General features: G+C 36.4%; 1 non-coding gene and 1 pseudogene across 1 annotated transcript; both read right to left on the bottom strand.

The window, feature by feature from the left end:
* The window catches only part of LOC116747218, a 141580-nt pseudogene extending 135827 nt beyond the window's left edge, over window positions 1–5753 (bottom strand).
* A 431-nt stretch (window positions 5754–6184) lies between these two features.
* LOC116748212 lies at window positions 6185–6291 on the bottom strand. Its single transcript, XR_004348223.1, has one exon. It is a non-coding gene; the product is annotated as a U6 spliceosomal RNA (small nuclear RNA).
* Between the last annotated feature and the right edge of the window lie 11825 nt (window positions 6292–18116).

The raw sequence follows: 18116 nt of genomic DNA, 5'->3' as shown, positions 1-18116 counted from the left end.
TTAAAGCAGCGGCTAATTAGGGTGCTCTTGCTCATTCAGGCCATGGGGAAGTAGGGGTACGGTAGTTATAATTGGAATGCGGGGCAAGCCTGCGGCGGCAGAGGCCAGCATGACAAAGCAACATCCTGAGGCATGCTAAGTGTTCTCCTGGGGAAGTTGTCCCTGGATCATGGGACCCTGGCAGTGGAGGGCTGCACAGGCTCCTGGGGTGCTGTGTATGGACAGTTACCTGTGCTTGCACATAGGATTCTTGGTGACTGCAGCAGCAGCATTAGCATTTCATGCCCATCTCTGTGGTCCAAGCTGATAGCCATGGCTCATGCCTGTCTCTGGAGCTCATTTAGGTGGTGCTCTGCCCTCTGTGGGTACACAGGGATGGAACACCCTCTCCTTGCACACCCCGGAACAATGGTCTCTTGCCTCTTAGGCAGGTCCAGACTTTTTCCCAGACTCCCTCCTGGCTAGCTGTGGTGCACTAGCCCCCTTCAGGCTATGTTCACCCAGCCAACCCCAGTCCTCTACCTGAGATATGACCTCCGAAGCCTGTGCCTCAGCTCTCAGCCCCCACCCGTCCTGGTAGGTGAGACAAGCCTCTCAGGCTGGTGAGTGCTGGTTGGCATGGACCTTCTGGGTGGGAATCTCTCCACTTTGCCCTCTGCACCCCTGTTGCTGTGCTCTCCACGGTGACTCTGAATTTTCCTCCTTGCCCACTTCCCATCTCCATCAGTGAAGGGCCTTCTTAGTGTGTGGAAACTTTTCCTCCTTCACAGCTCCCTCCCAGAGGTGAAGGTCCCATCCTTATTCTTTTGTCTCTGTTTTTTCTTTTTTGTTCTGCCCTACCCATGTATGTGGGGATTTTCTTGCCTTTGGGGAGGTTTGAGGTCTTCTGCCAGTGTTCAGTAGGTGTTCTGTAGGAGTTGTTCCACATGTAGATGTATTTTTGATGTATTTGTGGGAAGGAAGGTGATCTCCATGTCTTACTCCTCCACCATCTTGAAGGTCCCCACACCACATCTTCTTCAACCATGTATCTGTTGATGGACATTTAGATTGCTTCCATATCTTGACTACTGTAAATAGTGCTGCTATGAACATTGGTGTGTGTGTTTCCTTTCGAATTAAAGTTTTCATCTTTTCCGGATATATACCCAGGAGTGGGATTGCTGGATCATATGGTAGCTCTCTTTTCAGTTTTTTTAAGGATCCTATAGACTGTTTTCCATAGTGGCTGCACCAATTTACATTCACATCAACAGTGTAGGAGGGTTCCCTTTTCTCCACACCTTCTCCAGCATTTGTTATTTGTAGACTTTTTGATGGTGGCCATTCTGACTGGTGTGAGGTGAAACCTCATTATAGTTTTGATTTGCATTTCGCTTATCATTAGTGATGTGGAGCATCTTCTCATGTGCCTGTTGGCCACCTGGATGTCTTCTTTGGAGAAATATCTATTTAGGTCTTCTGCCCATTCTTTGATTGCATTGTTCGTTTTTTTGATATTGAGTTGTTTGAGATGTCTGTATAAAAAAGTCACACTTAATAATTATTTTTCATGGAGAGAATGCAAGATGCAGATTGTCATCCTTTGATTGAAGACTTATTCAAGACAATAATTCATGTCAAAACAAATTAAAAAGTCAGAAAGAGAAAGATAAATACCGTATGCTAACACATATATATGGAATTTAAGGGAAAAAAATGTCATGAAGAACCTAGGGGTAAGACAGGAATAAAGACACAGACCTACTGGAGAATGGACTTGAGGATATGGGGAGGGGGAAGGGTGAGCTGTGACAGGGCGAGAGAGAGGCATGGACATATATACACTAACAAACGTAAGGTAGATAGCTAGTGGGAAGCAGCCACATGGCACAGGGATATCGGCTCGGTGCTTTGTGACCGCCTGGAGGGGTGGGATAGGGAGGGTGGGAGGGAGGGAGACGCAAGAGGGAAGAGATATGGGGACATATGTATAACTGATTCACTTTGTTATAAAGCAGAAACTAACACACCATTGTAAAGCAATTATACCCCGATAAAGATGTTAAAAAAAATTAAAAGAATGTGAAAATATTCTCATAAATGAAACTCAGTATGTGCAATATCTCTCCAATTATCACATGAGTTATTTTTATACTAGTAAAATACATGAAAAAGAGATATTTAAAAGTTACTAACACTTATAGGAATTTAAAATTTCAGTGCTAAATATAACCTGGGATTTTACTGGAGTTGAGGCTGCAGAATAACCAGGAACTCTTTTACTTTTATTTCTTTACAAGCCTAGATAGTGATACATTGCATGTTTTAGAAATCACTGGATCTTTCTAAGGAATTCCCAAGTCATTTCCTTAGAAAGAAAGTGCTGAATGTGATTATTCCTCCTTATATTGTAAATTGCACTCATCAGGAATTTGATGCACACTTTTTTTCTCTATAGGGCTGTCAGATTTTGATTAAAGGAGATACTGAAGGTTTGTTATACATACAAAGCAGAATTAAGTCAAAATTAACAAAATCAGTTTGAAAATTAAATGAAGTAAAATCATTTATAATTATCAAGTGGAACCTAATGTACTTTTATGGTTTATTAGGCTTCCGTATGGTGATTTATTTTGTATCGATAAACATTATATATTGCAATTAAATTTATGTAACTGCTCAGGTTCTCACCTCATTCTGTGGGGTTTCTACCAATAGGTCTAATTCAATGTCAACTCCTTTTTGTTTTAATTCAAGGGTTTTTTTGATCCCAGTGATCTCTCCAATCCCTAAAATTCAGTTTGAATTAGTCTGCAACTTCATCTCCAATATAAATTGAGAGAATTTAAATGTTCATTGAACTTATAAGGTTAAATTGTTGTTATCAATAGAAATATAGAAATATAAATAGAAATATATACTTTGAAAGAGCTAGTGAGGAATCTAAATATAACCATAGTTCTAATGCTGTGAAAATTAAGCAGTTTTTAGGAAAAACAATATCACAATCTGACTAAAAGACAGTTTTAGCTGTGATTTCTATAACTTATATTGGGATGAAAAGTTTCCTGTTCCATTAAAAATGCATTAAAAAACAAGTCATTAAATTATCAAAATAATAATGATATGCAAATAGTTTGATGCTTTGAGAATTACAACAGCAAAAATAACATTGTGTTTGTGTATTAATAATATAAGCAAGAGAGAAAACCAAAATTCAAAAAGAGTCATGTACCAAAATGTTCATTGCAGCTCTATTTACAATAGCCCGGAGATGGAAACAACCTAAGTGCCCATCATCGGATGAATGGATAAAGAAGATGTGGCACATATATACAATGGAATATTACTCAGCCATAAAAAGAAACGAAATTGAGCTATTTGTAATGAGGTGGATAGACCTAGAGTCTGTCATACAGAGTGAAGTAAGTCAGAAAGAGAAAGACAAATACCATATGCTAACACATATATATGGAATTTAAGAAAAAAAATGTCATGAAGAACCTAGGGTTAAGACAGGAATTAAGACACAGACCTACTGGAGAACGGACTTGAGGATATGGGGAGGGGGAAGGGTGAGCTGTGACAGGGCAAGAGAGAGGCATGGACATATATACACTAACAAACGTAAGGTAGATAGCTAGTGGGAAGCAGCCACATGGCACAGGGATATCGGCTCGGTGCTTTGTGACCGCCTGGAGGGGTGGGATAGGGAGGGTGGGAGGGAGGGAGACGCAAGAGGGAAGAGACATGGGAACATACGTATAGGTATAACGGATTCACTTTGTTATAAAGCAGAAACTAACACACCATTGTAAAGCAATTATATCCCAATAAAGACGTTAAAAAATAAATAAATAAAATAATATAAGCAAGAAAATTCAATAAGAGATCATGGGCCTACAGTCTACTTAATGTAATGTGGCCAAGTTGCAGACACACAACATATTTTAATCTATATATTCAGCTAAACTGGATAAATGAGACATGTATTTATCTTTGTGAGGTTACAATAAAGATTTTTTCAATCTGTCATACAGAGTGAAGTAAGTCAGAAAGAAAAAGACAAATACCGTATGCTAACACATATATATGGAATTTAAGGGAAAAAAATGTCATGAAGAACCTAGGGATAAGACAGGAATAGAGGCGCAGACCTACTGGAGAACTGACTTGAGGATATGGGGAGGGGGAAGGGTGAGTTTTGACAGGGCGAGAGAGAGTCATGGACATATACACACTAACAAACGTAGTAAGGTAGATAGCTAGGGGGAAGCAGCCGCAAGGCACAGGGATATTAGCTCGAGGCTTTGGGACAGCCTGGAGGGGTGGGATGGGGAGGGTGGGAGGGAGGGAGACGCAAGAGGAAAGGCACGTGGGAGCATATGTATATGTATAGCTGATTCACTTTGTTATGGAGCAGAAACTAACACACCATTGTAAAGCAATTGTACCCCAATAAAGATGTTAAAAAAAAAAAAAAAAGATTTTTTCAAGACTGAAATCAATCCTAATTTTTTGGCAGCTGATTTAATAACAAGTTATACCAAAATATGTACCATCACAAAAGCACCCTTTAAAAAAAGTTTACTGAGATCCAGGATTTTACAGTAAAGCAGGGACTGGGGTAAACTTAGTGGGTCTGCCCCTCTGGAGAAGTCACATGAATTGCAGTAGTCCCAGCTGTGGGGTAGGCTGAACAGGCAAGACCTGTCAGAGTGCACTTGTCATTTACAAGGATTTAATGTTCAAGCTTGTACTTATCAAGAATATAAATATACAGAATGGAGTACATGTTATTGTTCAAGATATCTTTGACCATTATACATTATTAAAATTTTGATACTGGAAACTTTCATCATTTTATGTAACTTTGTCAGTTTTCTTTTACCTTATTGGATATAATGTAGGTAATCAGTTGGAATATGCAGGGGTTTTGAAGACAGACTTGGATTCCTATCACCATTCTTGCATTTATTAACCATGTAACCTTGAGCAACCTTGACCCACTGGGTCTCAGATTTGCTATCTGTGCAACAAGAATAATAATACCTACCTCACATTAAAGGAGCTAAGGCATATAAAGCGTCTAAGAGAGTGCCAACATATATAAGAGACTCAAAAATGTTAGTAATTGCCTCTCGATCAATGTCTTTTGCCACTGGGCGACTTGGCCACCCCCTTCTCATTTCTCTCTCCATCATCCTGAAACTGCCTTTTCCAGAATCACCTGACTCCATGATTCTGGATTATATTCTCCTTCTTCTAGCTGCTCACATGAGATTTGGGAAGTGGACGAGAAAGAAAAGCCATTATTCTCTGGTGGCATGTGTGGGCAGAGGTTTAGAAATTGGCAGCCTACTAATCATCTTCTTCAGGGTTGAAGGCAGTTGAAGTTATTGGTGATGAGGTCCCTATAACCCCTCTTCTTCCAGATTTCCTGAAAAATCAGCTATGGCCCTCTTTTCTACCCCAGGTTTTCAATAGTTGCATAAGCCTCTAATTCCCTGTATTAAAGCACTTTTTGCTCAGAATACCTAGGATAGCTAGTCTTCTCGTGACTGAACTCTGGCAGATTCTTGAAAGACACTATTATCCTTCTAGTTCTGACTGCTGGTAGATGGAGCCCCACTCACTTGACCTCTCTGTTGTACTTGATGATGTTGATATTTGGCATATTTGGCTTCTTTCACTTGTTCCTGGCCACTATTTAGCATGAGCTTATGTGGGACCATTTTCTTCAGCCTCTTCTTAAATGTTGTTGCACCCATGCGTTCCATTCTTTTTAATTAAAAAAATTTTTTACTGAAGTATAGTTGATTTACAATGTTGTGTTTGTTTCCATTGTACAGCAAAGTGAATCAGTTATACATATATCCACTCTTTTTTAGATTCTTCTCCCATAGAGGCCATTACAGAGTACTGAGTAGAGTTCCCTGTGCTATACAGTAGGTTCTTATTAGTTACCTATTTTATATATAGTAGCGTGCATATGTCAATCCCAATCTTCCAATTTAACCCTACCCCCCTTTCCCTCTTGGTAACCATAAGTTTGTTTTCTATGTCTGTGAGTCTATTTCTGTTTTGTAAATCAATTCATTTGTATCATTTTTACTAGAATCCACGTGTAGTGATATCATATGATATCTGTCTGTCTTACTTCACTTTAGCATGATAATCTCTAGGTCCATCCACGTTGCTGAAAAATATGGAACGTTTCACGATTTTGCATGTCGTCCTTGCACAGGGGCCATGCTAATCTTCTCTGTATTGTTCCAATTTTAGTATTTGTGCTGCTGAAACAAGCACCTGAGTTCAATTCTTGAGTCTTCTTTTACGGTATACATTATCCTTATGCTAGTTCCCACTTGCTCACTATCTCAAGAATATGTATCTTTAGCCCAGAAAAATGTAAATGAATGGATAAATGAAGTAGAGAAGGAAAATTGAATGGGAAGAGAAAAAGTATACCTTTAATATACATTGCTTTAAGTGGGTGTATTTATTCTATCTACAGAAAAGAGAACATCTAAATTCTAGAGATTTTAAAACATATTCAGGATGTTCAATTTGCTGTATTTCTAGTGATGAAAAATGTAACAGAATAGAGAAGATGCTGATTTCAGTAAACTAAGAGGAAATTTTAACTTTTAGGAATCCTGGAAAAATGTGTTTTCTAACTAAACTTGCTATTCTTGAGGATTAATAAGAGATAATGACAACTGAGGGTGAACAAAGTAGACTTTAGAGAAAAGTAACATCTATTTTCCCTGATAAGTTAGTACCCTTGCCAAAAATGATCCATGATCGAATAAGGTGGAGATTTTCAAACTGAGATCTGAGGAACTCTAGGGTTCCTGGTGTTTGCCCTAGCATGATAGGCAGAATTCTAAGATGTCTTCCAAGATTCCCATCCCCTCATATACATGTCCTATAGAATCTCTGAGACTTTGAACATGATGGGATACCAGTCCTGTATTTAGGTTATATTATATATTATAATATATATATTATATTATACAGTTAACTTTAAGAAAGGGAGGTGGCCTAGATGGGCCCAACCTAATCACACATTAGCCCTTTCTATCTGGATCTTATTGCTCAGAGAACAAGCTGTCAGGGAGACACACTCCTACTAGCTCCTGGAAAAAAGCAAATAGCCTTGTGACCTGCATATGGGGACCACATCGCAGGAGTTGCAGCCATGCTCCAGATGTTGAGAGAAACCTCCACATTATAGCCAGCGAGAAAACAGAGACTGGCCCTACAGTTGCAGGGAACTGAATTCTTCCAACAACCTGAATGAGCTTGGAAGGGAATTCTTCAGCAGAGCATCCAGAAAGGAATACAGCTCTACCAACGCCTTCATTACAGCCTTGTGAGACCCTGAGCAGAGAACCCAGCCACACGGTGCCTGAACATCTGATCTACAGAACTGTGAACTAATAAATGAGGATTGTTTTAGACCACTAAGTTTGTGGTCATTTGATATGTACCAATTGATTATGAACACGTCTAGGAACCTCTATGTAAGCAGGGCTGGCTGAGAGGTCTATGTAAGCAGGGCTGGATACTTCAATTCTAGAAACTCTATTTCGATATTTCATATTGTGTAAGATAACTTATTAAAACATCGAAACAACGAGATACCACCACATACCTATTAGAATGGCCAAAATCCATACACTGACAACCAAATGCTGGCAAAATTGTTGAGCAGCAGAAATGCTCATTCATTACTGATGGGAATGCAAAATGGTACAGCCACTGTGGAAGATGGTTTGGCAGTTTCTTACAGAACTAAGCATACTCATACCACACATTCCAGCAGTTGCGCTCCCTGGTATTTATCCAAAGGAGTTGAAGACTTATACCCACAGACTTAAAAACCTGCACATGGATGTTTATAGCAGCTTCATTCATATTTGTCAAAATCTGGAGATAACCAAGATGTCCTTCAGAAGGTGAAAGGTTAGATCAACTGTGATCCATCCAGACAATAGAATATTATTCAGCACTAAAAAGAAATGAGTTATCAAGCCATGAAAAGACATAGAGGAAAGTTAAATGCATATTACTAAGTGAAAGAAGCCAATTTGAAAAGGCTACACACTGTATGATTCCAACTATAAGACATTTTGGAAAAGGCAAAACTTTGGAGACAATAAGAAGATCAGTGGTCGCCAGGTAGAGCACAAAGGATTTTTAGGGTAGTGAAAATACTCTATATTATATTATAATGATGGATATATGTCATTATACATTTCTTCTAACCCACAGAATGTACAACACCAAGAATGAACCCTAAGGTAAACAATGGACTTTGGGTGATTATGATGTGTCAGTGTAGGTTCATCCTTGGTTAAAAAAAAAAAAAGTACCATTCTGGTGAGTGGTTTTGATAATGAGGAAGGCTATGCATGGCACATGGTGTATATGAGAAATCTCTATACCTTCCTCTCAATAGTGTTGTGAACTAAAACTGCTCTAAAACTGAAGTTTAAGAAAGTAAATTGTTTTGTCACTTCTATATACTGCATTCACTTTTCAAGTGAACTTAAGGATTAAGCAGAAACAGGCTGAAGCCACGTTTCTTTTCTTATGTAAAATCCTGATCCATTTGAAGAACTTTTGCTGGGGAAGAGGGAGTGCTCTAGTGAGAATGATAGCGAAAATAGCATGGCAAAAAGAAAAGATTCCCAGAAGTATGAAAAGGCACAAAGTTCTGTTTGTCCTGCCTGCAGTCAAACTCTAAGTTCGGAACTCTTGAGGCCATGGGCTAGGGGGGAAGGGGAAATGGGGAGGCATGGTCAAAGGGTACAAAGTTTCAGTCATACAAGATAAATAACTTGTATGGAGATCTCCTGTAGAGCATAGTGTCTATAGCTAACGAAACTGTATTGTATACTTAAAATTTGCTAAGAGGATAGATAAAGGGAGCAGGAGGAAACTCGGGGAGGCAATGGATACGTTTATGACAAAGATGGTGGTGATGATTTTACAGGTATATACTTAATCGAGTCGTGTACATTAAATATGTACAGATTTTTATATGTCAATAAATCAATGAAGTGGTTTTAAAATGGCAAGCCATTGTAAGTAATGTCTGCATGGTGCTCCTATGGAGGTTCCCAGTATTTCCACCAATATCTGTGCTTCAAGCATGGCAGCAAACAGCACAGAGTGAGGAATGAAGAAGCCTGTTTATGGAAGTTTTACTGGTAACAAGTACAAACAGATGACATATGAACAATGGGGCCCACTTAGTCCAACCCACTGCCTTGTCTTGCTGCTACATATGATCGTAGGGTAGGGGAGGGCTAAAATCCAAGAATTACTGAGATAAAATTTGTTGCCAAGTGGTATTATAGAAGTTTTTATTTGGAAGATGATTAGAAGAAATGAATATGGTATTCCTTACCTACCTGTATTTTTGAACTTCAACTCATAACTATTATAATTTATAGGGATTTGATGTGAGATTTCACTGGAATGAAACAGGGTTTGACAAACTACCAGTTACTGTCCAACTTCAGCCCATCACCTATTTTTGTAAATAAAGTTTTATTGAAACACAGCCAGGCCCATTTTTAATTTATGTATTGATTATCACTGCTTTCATGCTACAACGGCAGAGGTGAATAGTTGCAACAGAGATTACATGGCAAAGTTGAAAGTATTTGCGCATTACATTGCGCCCTTTACAGGAAAAGTTTGCTAACCCTGGAACAAGATTCTGTGGTTATAATAAATTTGAGAACTCCTGAATAAACCAACCTCAGTCATTGCAAACATATAAGAAAGAAACATGCCCACGATTTGGGATGAATACCAGAGAGACTAAGATTTCCAAGTGTCTATTATTGGAATGTTTTGACCTCAAAACCATTTTAGCTTTATTCTAATCTTAGGTATAACCACCATGTCCTCTAAATATTATCTTACTTGCATTTATCCACAAGTATGCTACATACTGCCCAAAGTCTTGTAACTATTACTTATATTTAATATGCATTATTCAGAAATTGCATGGACCACACTCCCCTGGAATCACTCCACAGGGCATTTAGGGCTACCCAATCTGATTTTGAAGTGTATATTTTGCTTTTTGTTGGACATGCAGATTTTGATATTGATACGGAATTGTGTTGTCTGAAAATATAGAAGCTGTTAATGTTTTACTTTTCCCTCTGTTAAAAAAAGGGGGCAATTCATAACAACCTTATGGTGAGTGAGAATTTAAAAAGTGACTGGATCTAAATGAAGCCAAAATAATAAATCAAAACTGAAAATTTTTGTCATCTTGAAATCTCTAGATGGATGAGTAAATGACAATAGCTGAGTGAATCAAATGTGTAGATAATTAATGGAACTTTTCATTTACCTTCAGGCTACTCAGTATATTGCAGATCCAGTCTTCATCTAGCAGGATGGGATATATCTGAGGAAATCAGAGAATGTTATGAGTCTGATACAATATCTTTAACCACAAACTTTAACAAACTGAAGAAAAATCCCAGCTCAAAAACAGAACTCAAGTCTTTGTCTAAGACAATTTGCTCTGCCTGATATCAAGGAAAGAGGTCACTAGTAGTTCTAATCCCTTTCTGCCTGTAGTTCCTGAAGACAGCTGGATGAATGGCAGGGCAGGCTAAAACAAAAATCATTCATCATCATTGCTGATACTGGACTTAAGCAGAGCTCAGAGAGTACCACGATGCCATTTAGATGCACTTTCCCTAAGATGAAATTGCATCACTAAGGATTCCAGGCCAAGAACACAGTGGAAAGGAAAATCGTGCTGCTTCAGCTGGAGAATTTCAAAGGTAATTTAATCTCCAAGGGAAATATCACAGTCTGAATTCACAACATCACTTAGCATATGTAGTCATGTTGCACTGCTACTATATCAAGAAGATTGCTTGTGCTAATTGAAAATGAGGAAAAATACAGCACTGAGTGGAAAGATGGAGCATCTCCCCTGTGTTTCCACTATTTGCTTGTTATCTGTCTTCTTGTGTGTTGATAATCACACACAATGATTATCATCCAATGATGCCAATTGGAATCTAATAAAATTTACCAATATCATGTTTTGAAATCTGAGAAAATAATGACAGAACATTTTATTTAACTTCAAACAAATTTCCTACTTAAATGAGGAATTGTTTAGGACATACTGCAATAGGCTAACTATATTTCATAATAATTTAGTTTGGAAAAAATGATATTAAAGGAGACAAAGACAGTTAAAGGATATTTCAAAACTGTCAACTGACATATGCTCTAAATTAGTACAGCGCAGCAACATCCAATATGTGTGTCCTCACATGTAATTCTAATTTTCTAGAAACCATATTAAAAAAGATAAAAGGAAATGAGTGAAATTATTTAATAATATATTTTATTTTCTCTAACCCAATATATCCAAAATAGTGTCATTTAAAGCATGTACTCAATATAAAAATATGAGATATTTTCCCTTTTTTTCATAATTTGTCTTCAAATTATGCTGTGTATTTTACATTTATGGCACATCTCAATATGGGCTGCCCATATTTCAAGTGTTTAGTAGCTGTATGTCACTAGTAGCTACTGTATTGACAGCAAAGGGCTAGATTATTTTACAAGCTATATACAATGGAATATTTTCCCACTTAACATTAATAATTCTATATGCTTCTTTGGTCAGCATTTAGCTATGGTATTGGATACAGCATGTCTACAGGGTATATGAGAAGTGGTTTAACATAGCACATTTTCTGCAGTGAACTACTGAGTAGATGATTTGAACATAAAAGTACTTATTTTTTTGTGGCTTAACACTTCAAATGTTTCCTGACACAGTGATAAGAGACTGTTTTAAAGAGATTATTTTCTTCCTTGCTTAGTTAAGCTAAGGCTGACTGTCCTACTTACTGAGAGCTGCAATGACAGGGGATGTAACTTACTGGGAACTGTTGTTGTTGCTGTTATTATTTTTAATTTGGTGATTACACAAAGGCCTACCTGGTAGTCACCAACTCCTGAAGGTAGAAATCCTGTATATATCTTTTCCCCCTTTTCCTGTTTTCTGTGGTTAGTTGTTGATACCAACATACTAAGCACTTGAGTCCAAGGCATTTTCTGGTTGACCGGAGGTGCCTTGAGTCCACGTAAGTCTTAAATAAAGGATATTTTCAGAAACACAGGGTTAGTGATCAAGCAAACTACCGGCAGTGTTACATTTCTAAGCTTACATATGGATAGGGGTGCATTTTGTGAGCAGGCCAGCTGAGACATGAACTGCAACAGAATTTCACTAGATTAGTCAACTCAGGCACTAAGCTGCTGAAAACTAGAATTTGGGACCTGAGAATAATTGAGTTTGAGAATTGTTTGGGGACTGAGAGATCACAGTCCCCAGTGCACCTCATTATACAGACAGAAACCTGGATTTCACCTTTAACTCTTCCTTCTCTTTCCCCCTCACATGCAAATCACCCTCACTCCCAAGCCTGTTGATTGTTTCCCCAAAATAGCATTCATCTACCTTCTTCTCTAGTCTCTCACGGCTCCTCCGTTAATTGAGTCGTTCATCATGTCTTTAGGATAACTATTATTTTTCTTTGCCCAAAGACCAATGAAGAGTCTGTGTCTCCCCTCATAACTCTTAATGGAAATATACTGGATCTGAATTTTAGAGAGGAGTTTATTCAAGTTTTTCATGTTCTTATGAAAAAGATGGCTAAATTTGGGCTGTATTGAAATAGTCATGTGGATTGGTTACTGATTAAATGAACACACAGAATGACTAGTTAATGTAACTCATGTAAATTGTAGTAGAGTCTATATTGCCTAACCCCAATCCCTTGTCTATTCTATTGAGCAGAAGAGAAAACTTATTTTCCTGGAAAAGGAAAATGTATAGGTTCATAAATGTAGTGAGAAGATCTTGTTGACAGGAGAGTGGTATAATCACGATGTCAAATATACTTGAATATGTTTTTGTGTTAGCAAAAACATGTACTAAGTCAGTTGAATTAGACAACTAGGACTTTATTAATAAAAACACGTTTGTCATTAAGGTATGAAGATTCAGGCAAGACAAGGAAGAAGATACTTTATACTTCCATATTTATGTGACCATAGAAGTCAAGATAGCAAGGAACATAGTTGGACACTAAGTAAAAAAGAGGTTTTGATCATGATAAACTCTGCATGTGCCACCCTAGGTTGCCCTGGTTACTGCTTCCCTTCATGCTCATGACATGATAATGGACAAAGCTGTGGGCCAGTGATGAGCAGTAATGTGGTGTGAAGCCATACATATTCCTTATAAGCTTGACTATAGTTAAATGAAAACAAATTTTTAAAGAAGGATGACATTTTTATTTTATTTCATTAGCTTGCTAATTTCTCTGATATTATGTACAATCCATGTTAATTACTTTTTTCCTTCTTGAGTTCTTCATTCCCAATTACTCTAACAAAATTCTCATATATATGTAACTGTGTCAGAATCACAACCCATTCTCCACAGTTTCAGCAGTAATTATTAATAGTGTCAACAAAATATTAATCAATAGTCGATCTAAGAAAGAAATGGAAAATTTTATTTGAGCCAACCTGAGGATTATAACCTGGGAGACAGTTTTTCAGAAAGCTCTGAGGACTGTCCTGCCTGTTTGAGGTCAAAGCACAGTTATATAAGTTTTTGAGACAAAAGGTTATACGTCAAAGGATGTATTATTGACAGTTTACACAATCCAGATCTACATGTACAAAGTGAGTAGTCAGTCATGGGTCATCATGGCCCCTTACAAGATTAAGAAGAAAGGTTATCTCCTAAGGAGCTGTGACCCTTGATGAAATTAAGAAGGAATGGTGTCTCCCAAGGAGGTCTGGTTAATGCAGGTGCCCAAATATACATTAAATGGGAGGGAGGAGATCCAAAGGGCAAAGAAAACTTTTATGTTTAAATTTTTCTCATCTTGATATAAAATATGAATTTTACTTCATCAGTTGTATATGTAAACAAACTTCCTTTATGACCAAATCTGCAGAGTCAGTCTTTACTTTTCATGAATTGTATGAGGCTATCCATTTAAAAGAACTTAAAGACAATTCAGTATTACCATTTCTGAACATACCAGGCATGTGCTCATATCCAGGTATTTGACTTGTCTCTTCACTACGCGTAGGAGGTTTTTCTCCTAGATATCTCCACGGCTTTTACTCCTTTACCTCTTTCAAGTCTTTGCTTAAATGTAATTTTCTCAGCAAGGCCCACACTGGTAACCCCACCTAATATTCCAACTCCCCCTTCTCAATAATCCCAATATTCTTACCCTGCTCTATTTGTTTTTCTTCTCTAAAATACACACACACAAAGGCAGAGGTTTTTGTCCATATAATTCATCAATGCATCACTGACACCTAAAACAGTACCTGACACATTATATTTGTTCAATAAATATTTTTTATAAAATGATTAATTTTTACGCTGAAAGTATGGCCTGAAATGTCTATGAATACAAAAATCCATATCACATTTAACAATTCCTAGTGGTCAAAAATGATTACAATTCTCAGTTACATAAGATCTATAATTTAGTCAACTCTTTTCTATCCTAGGTAAATAAAAAATTAACTCTGTGCCATTTGTTGTGCTATTATCCCAGCTTAATAATATTAATTATTCCTCCATCTCTATCAGTCAACCAGTTACCTTTGATTTACTTGCCAAGCAATTTACTTTAGAAATTTAAATCATGTAAGTCCTAAGAAAACAATTCATTAAACTTGAGAAAGAAACCAAGTGTTATTATGTATATATTAAGCATTTGCCTTTTATTTCCATGAGCCTAATACACTGATGATAACATGACAGTAACTCCCTTTGGTAACTAATACATAGTATAAATGCACAGGTCTGGAGTAATGCCCAAAAAAAGTAACCTGAAAATCCTTTCATGAGAGAAATCCAGAAATACTAAACAGAATAAGACAATTTTATAAGCAATGCATTGCTGAATTTACAAGAAAGAAATGGAAATTTCCTGTGATAAAAACAAATAGGGGATTAAAAACCCAGAAGGAGCTGAGTCCATCCAAGAAAACAGAAACTATTATTGAAAATAAAGGTAATTTAATTAGGAAATTGGTTACATAAGGGATAAAAGAGCTGAAAGACAAGGAGGGTACAGTGAATAAACCAAGAGATTAGCTACATCAGGAAACCACCTGCATCCTAATTTCATGGCTGAAGTAATGGAGAAATCAAGAGGAGAAGCGAGTGAATTGACTGAGTTCCCACAGTAAATGGTGAAAACAGTTTGGCTACAGAATCTGTGTTCTTACCCACTGTAATATAGAATCTCACTGAAGAATAACAGGCAGATAAGGAAAACAATCAAATTGATCTTTTAAATGGGAAAAATATAATAATTAACATTAAAAACTTATCAAACATAGATAAACAAAAAACACTAAATGGGAAACTACATATGATTCAGTTACCCAGAATACATAATGGGGAGAAAACAAGTAAACGACGAAGTTAAGAGATATAGAGGAGAGAATCAGAAAATAAACATACTTCTAATCAAATGCCAGAAACAGAGAATAGAAAGAATGAATGATTTTTCTTCCCTGAATTGGTGAAATAAATGATTTTTTTGGAAGGCAGAAACAAAATAGGTAGTCCTGGTAGGATAAATAAAAATAAATCCACATTTAACATAATATAGCATATCAGAAACAAGTAGAAAAACTGAAAAGCAACTGGAAAAAAGAGTTTATTTACAAAGGAATGATTAATAGCAGCTATCTCAATGGCACTAACAGTGTCAGAAAACAATGATTGATAAGCAAGAATACATTTTTAAAGAGATGAGGGAAAATAACTGGCTTCCTAAAATTCTATACCCAGCTGAGATTTTATGCAAGAATGAAGGTATAAAGAACATTTTCAGGAAAATGCACACACACACACACACACACACACAAAAACTTTCCTGTTAATTACATTTTTTAGCAATATAAGTTGTACTTCTTTGTCTTATTTAATGTTTTGAAGGCTCAAATTACACTGAATTTGAGACTTGAGTTTTTTCTACTTACTTAGTACATATTTGCCCATCCTTTTAATTTTAACCTTTCAAATAACATTTTTTAAAAAATAATATCATGTACATTATACAGTTGGATTCGTTTTATGACACAATGTAATTTTTTTGATCTTAACGAGTGAATTAAGCCCAATTAAATTTAATAACATGACAGATATGCTTGGCATTTGTTCTATATGTGTGTCTTACTATGTGACCTCTTGTTATTTTTTTAAAAATGTTTATTTATTTTGGCTGTGCTGGGTCTTAGTTGTGGTATGCGGGATCTTTAGTTGTGGCATGCGGACTCTTAGTTGCGGCATGCAAAATCTTAGTTGCGGCATGCATGTGGGATCTAGTTTCCTGACGAGGGATCAAACCCCAAGACCCCTGTACTGGGAGTGTGGAGTCTCACCCACTGGACTGCCAGGGAAGTCCTCCTGACCTCTTGCTATTTTTTTAACTGTAGTCCTCTAATAGGAAGTTCTGTATTATTTTAAGGATTATCTTTATTATAATTATATATAATCTATAATTAAACTTTTATATAATACCCTTGCCATAATATGTTATTAAGAGAGAAGACTGAATATCATAAATACGGCATTCCTGCTTAGAGGACTGTTAATTAATATGACTGTAATATTCATATAGAAACTTAAAACAGCAGTACAGAAAAGTCCTGAAAAGGGAGATCAATGAGGGGAAATTAACCGTACCAGATAATAAAACACTATATAAAGCCTCATTGATGAAAAATCATATAGAGAACATACAAACAAAACAATGTAACAGAATGAAAGTTCCAGAAATACACAAAGATATACATGGAAATGGCATCAAATACCAGTGAATACCATTGAAAAATGACTTTTTAGTAAATGGTTTTGAAATAGTTATGCAGCTATATGAAGAAAAGAAATTGAATCCACTTCTTTCATCAAATGCCATGATCAACTATACATGTGCCAAATATTTCAAAGAAAACTATGAGAATATAAAAGAAAAATGGCAAATTTCTTTACAACTTTAAAGTGGAGAAAGCCTTCCTAATGACTCTGAATCCAGAAGTCATCAAAGATCAGTGAAGTAGGCTACTAAAACACCTGTTAACTTCTGCATAGAAAAAAATTATCAATATCAAATGATAATGACATACTTGGAAATAACCTGAAAATTATATTACATACAAAGTTTTTATCTCCCTAAAGTAGTATTAAAGACACTGATAAGTCAATAAAAATGAGGAAAGTATATGAATAAACAGGTTACAGAAATTACAAATTGCCACTAAACATAAAAAATGTGGTCAGTGTCACTCAAAATAAGATAAATACAAATTAGAAATTAAAATTTTGTTGAGGTAATATAATTTACCTATCAGATTGCCAAATAATCTACAAGTTTGATAACTCTATTGTCAAGTCCTAGGGAAACATGCATTCTCCCATGCATTGCTGATGGAAGTGCAAAATAGTAAAATTCCCCTGAAGGGCAATTTGTAAGTATCTATTCAAATGACAAATGCATTTACTCTTTGATGAAGGGATCTTTCCTCTGGGGATTTATGCATGCAGGAATTAGACATCAAAAAAGTATGTTTATTCACTGCTTTGTTATTTATAATGTGGAAAATAAGAAACAATCCAAGTGTTCATCCATAGGGAATAATTAAATAAACTGTGGTACAATCATACAATGGAGTACTCTTCAGCAATTCAATGAGTGAGCTCTCTGTATACCTATACAGAAAGCTCTTCAGTATACCATGTGAGATTTAAAAAGAAAAGGCAACGTCCAATAGTATAGTATAATACTTAGAATGTATGCTACCTTTTCCATAATAGAAATAAAAATAAGAGCATACATTCATAGTTGCTTATTTTTGGTTAATAAAACTCTGGAATTATGGACAAGAAGCTAATAAAAGTAGCAATCTATGTGTGTGTATAGAAAAGAAATGAGAGTTTTTACCGAATCACTCTACTATTGTTAGCTATATTAAATGTATTACTTAATTCAAAAGCAAAACTTTTTTTTGGC

This window comes from Phocoena sinus, chromosome X (genome assembly GCF_008692025.1).
Source record: "Phocoena sinus isolate mPhoSin1 chromosome X, mPhoSin1.pri, whole genome shotgun sequence".
NCBI lineage: Eukaryota > Metazoa > Chordata > Mammalia > Artiodactyla > Phocoenidae > Phocoena > Phocoena sinus.
This window is presented reverse-complemented; position numbering and strand designations above follow the sequence as displayed.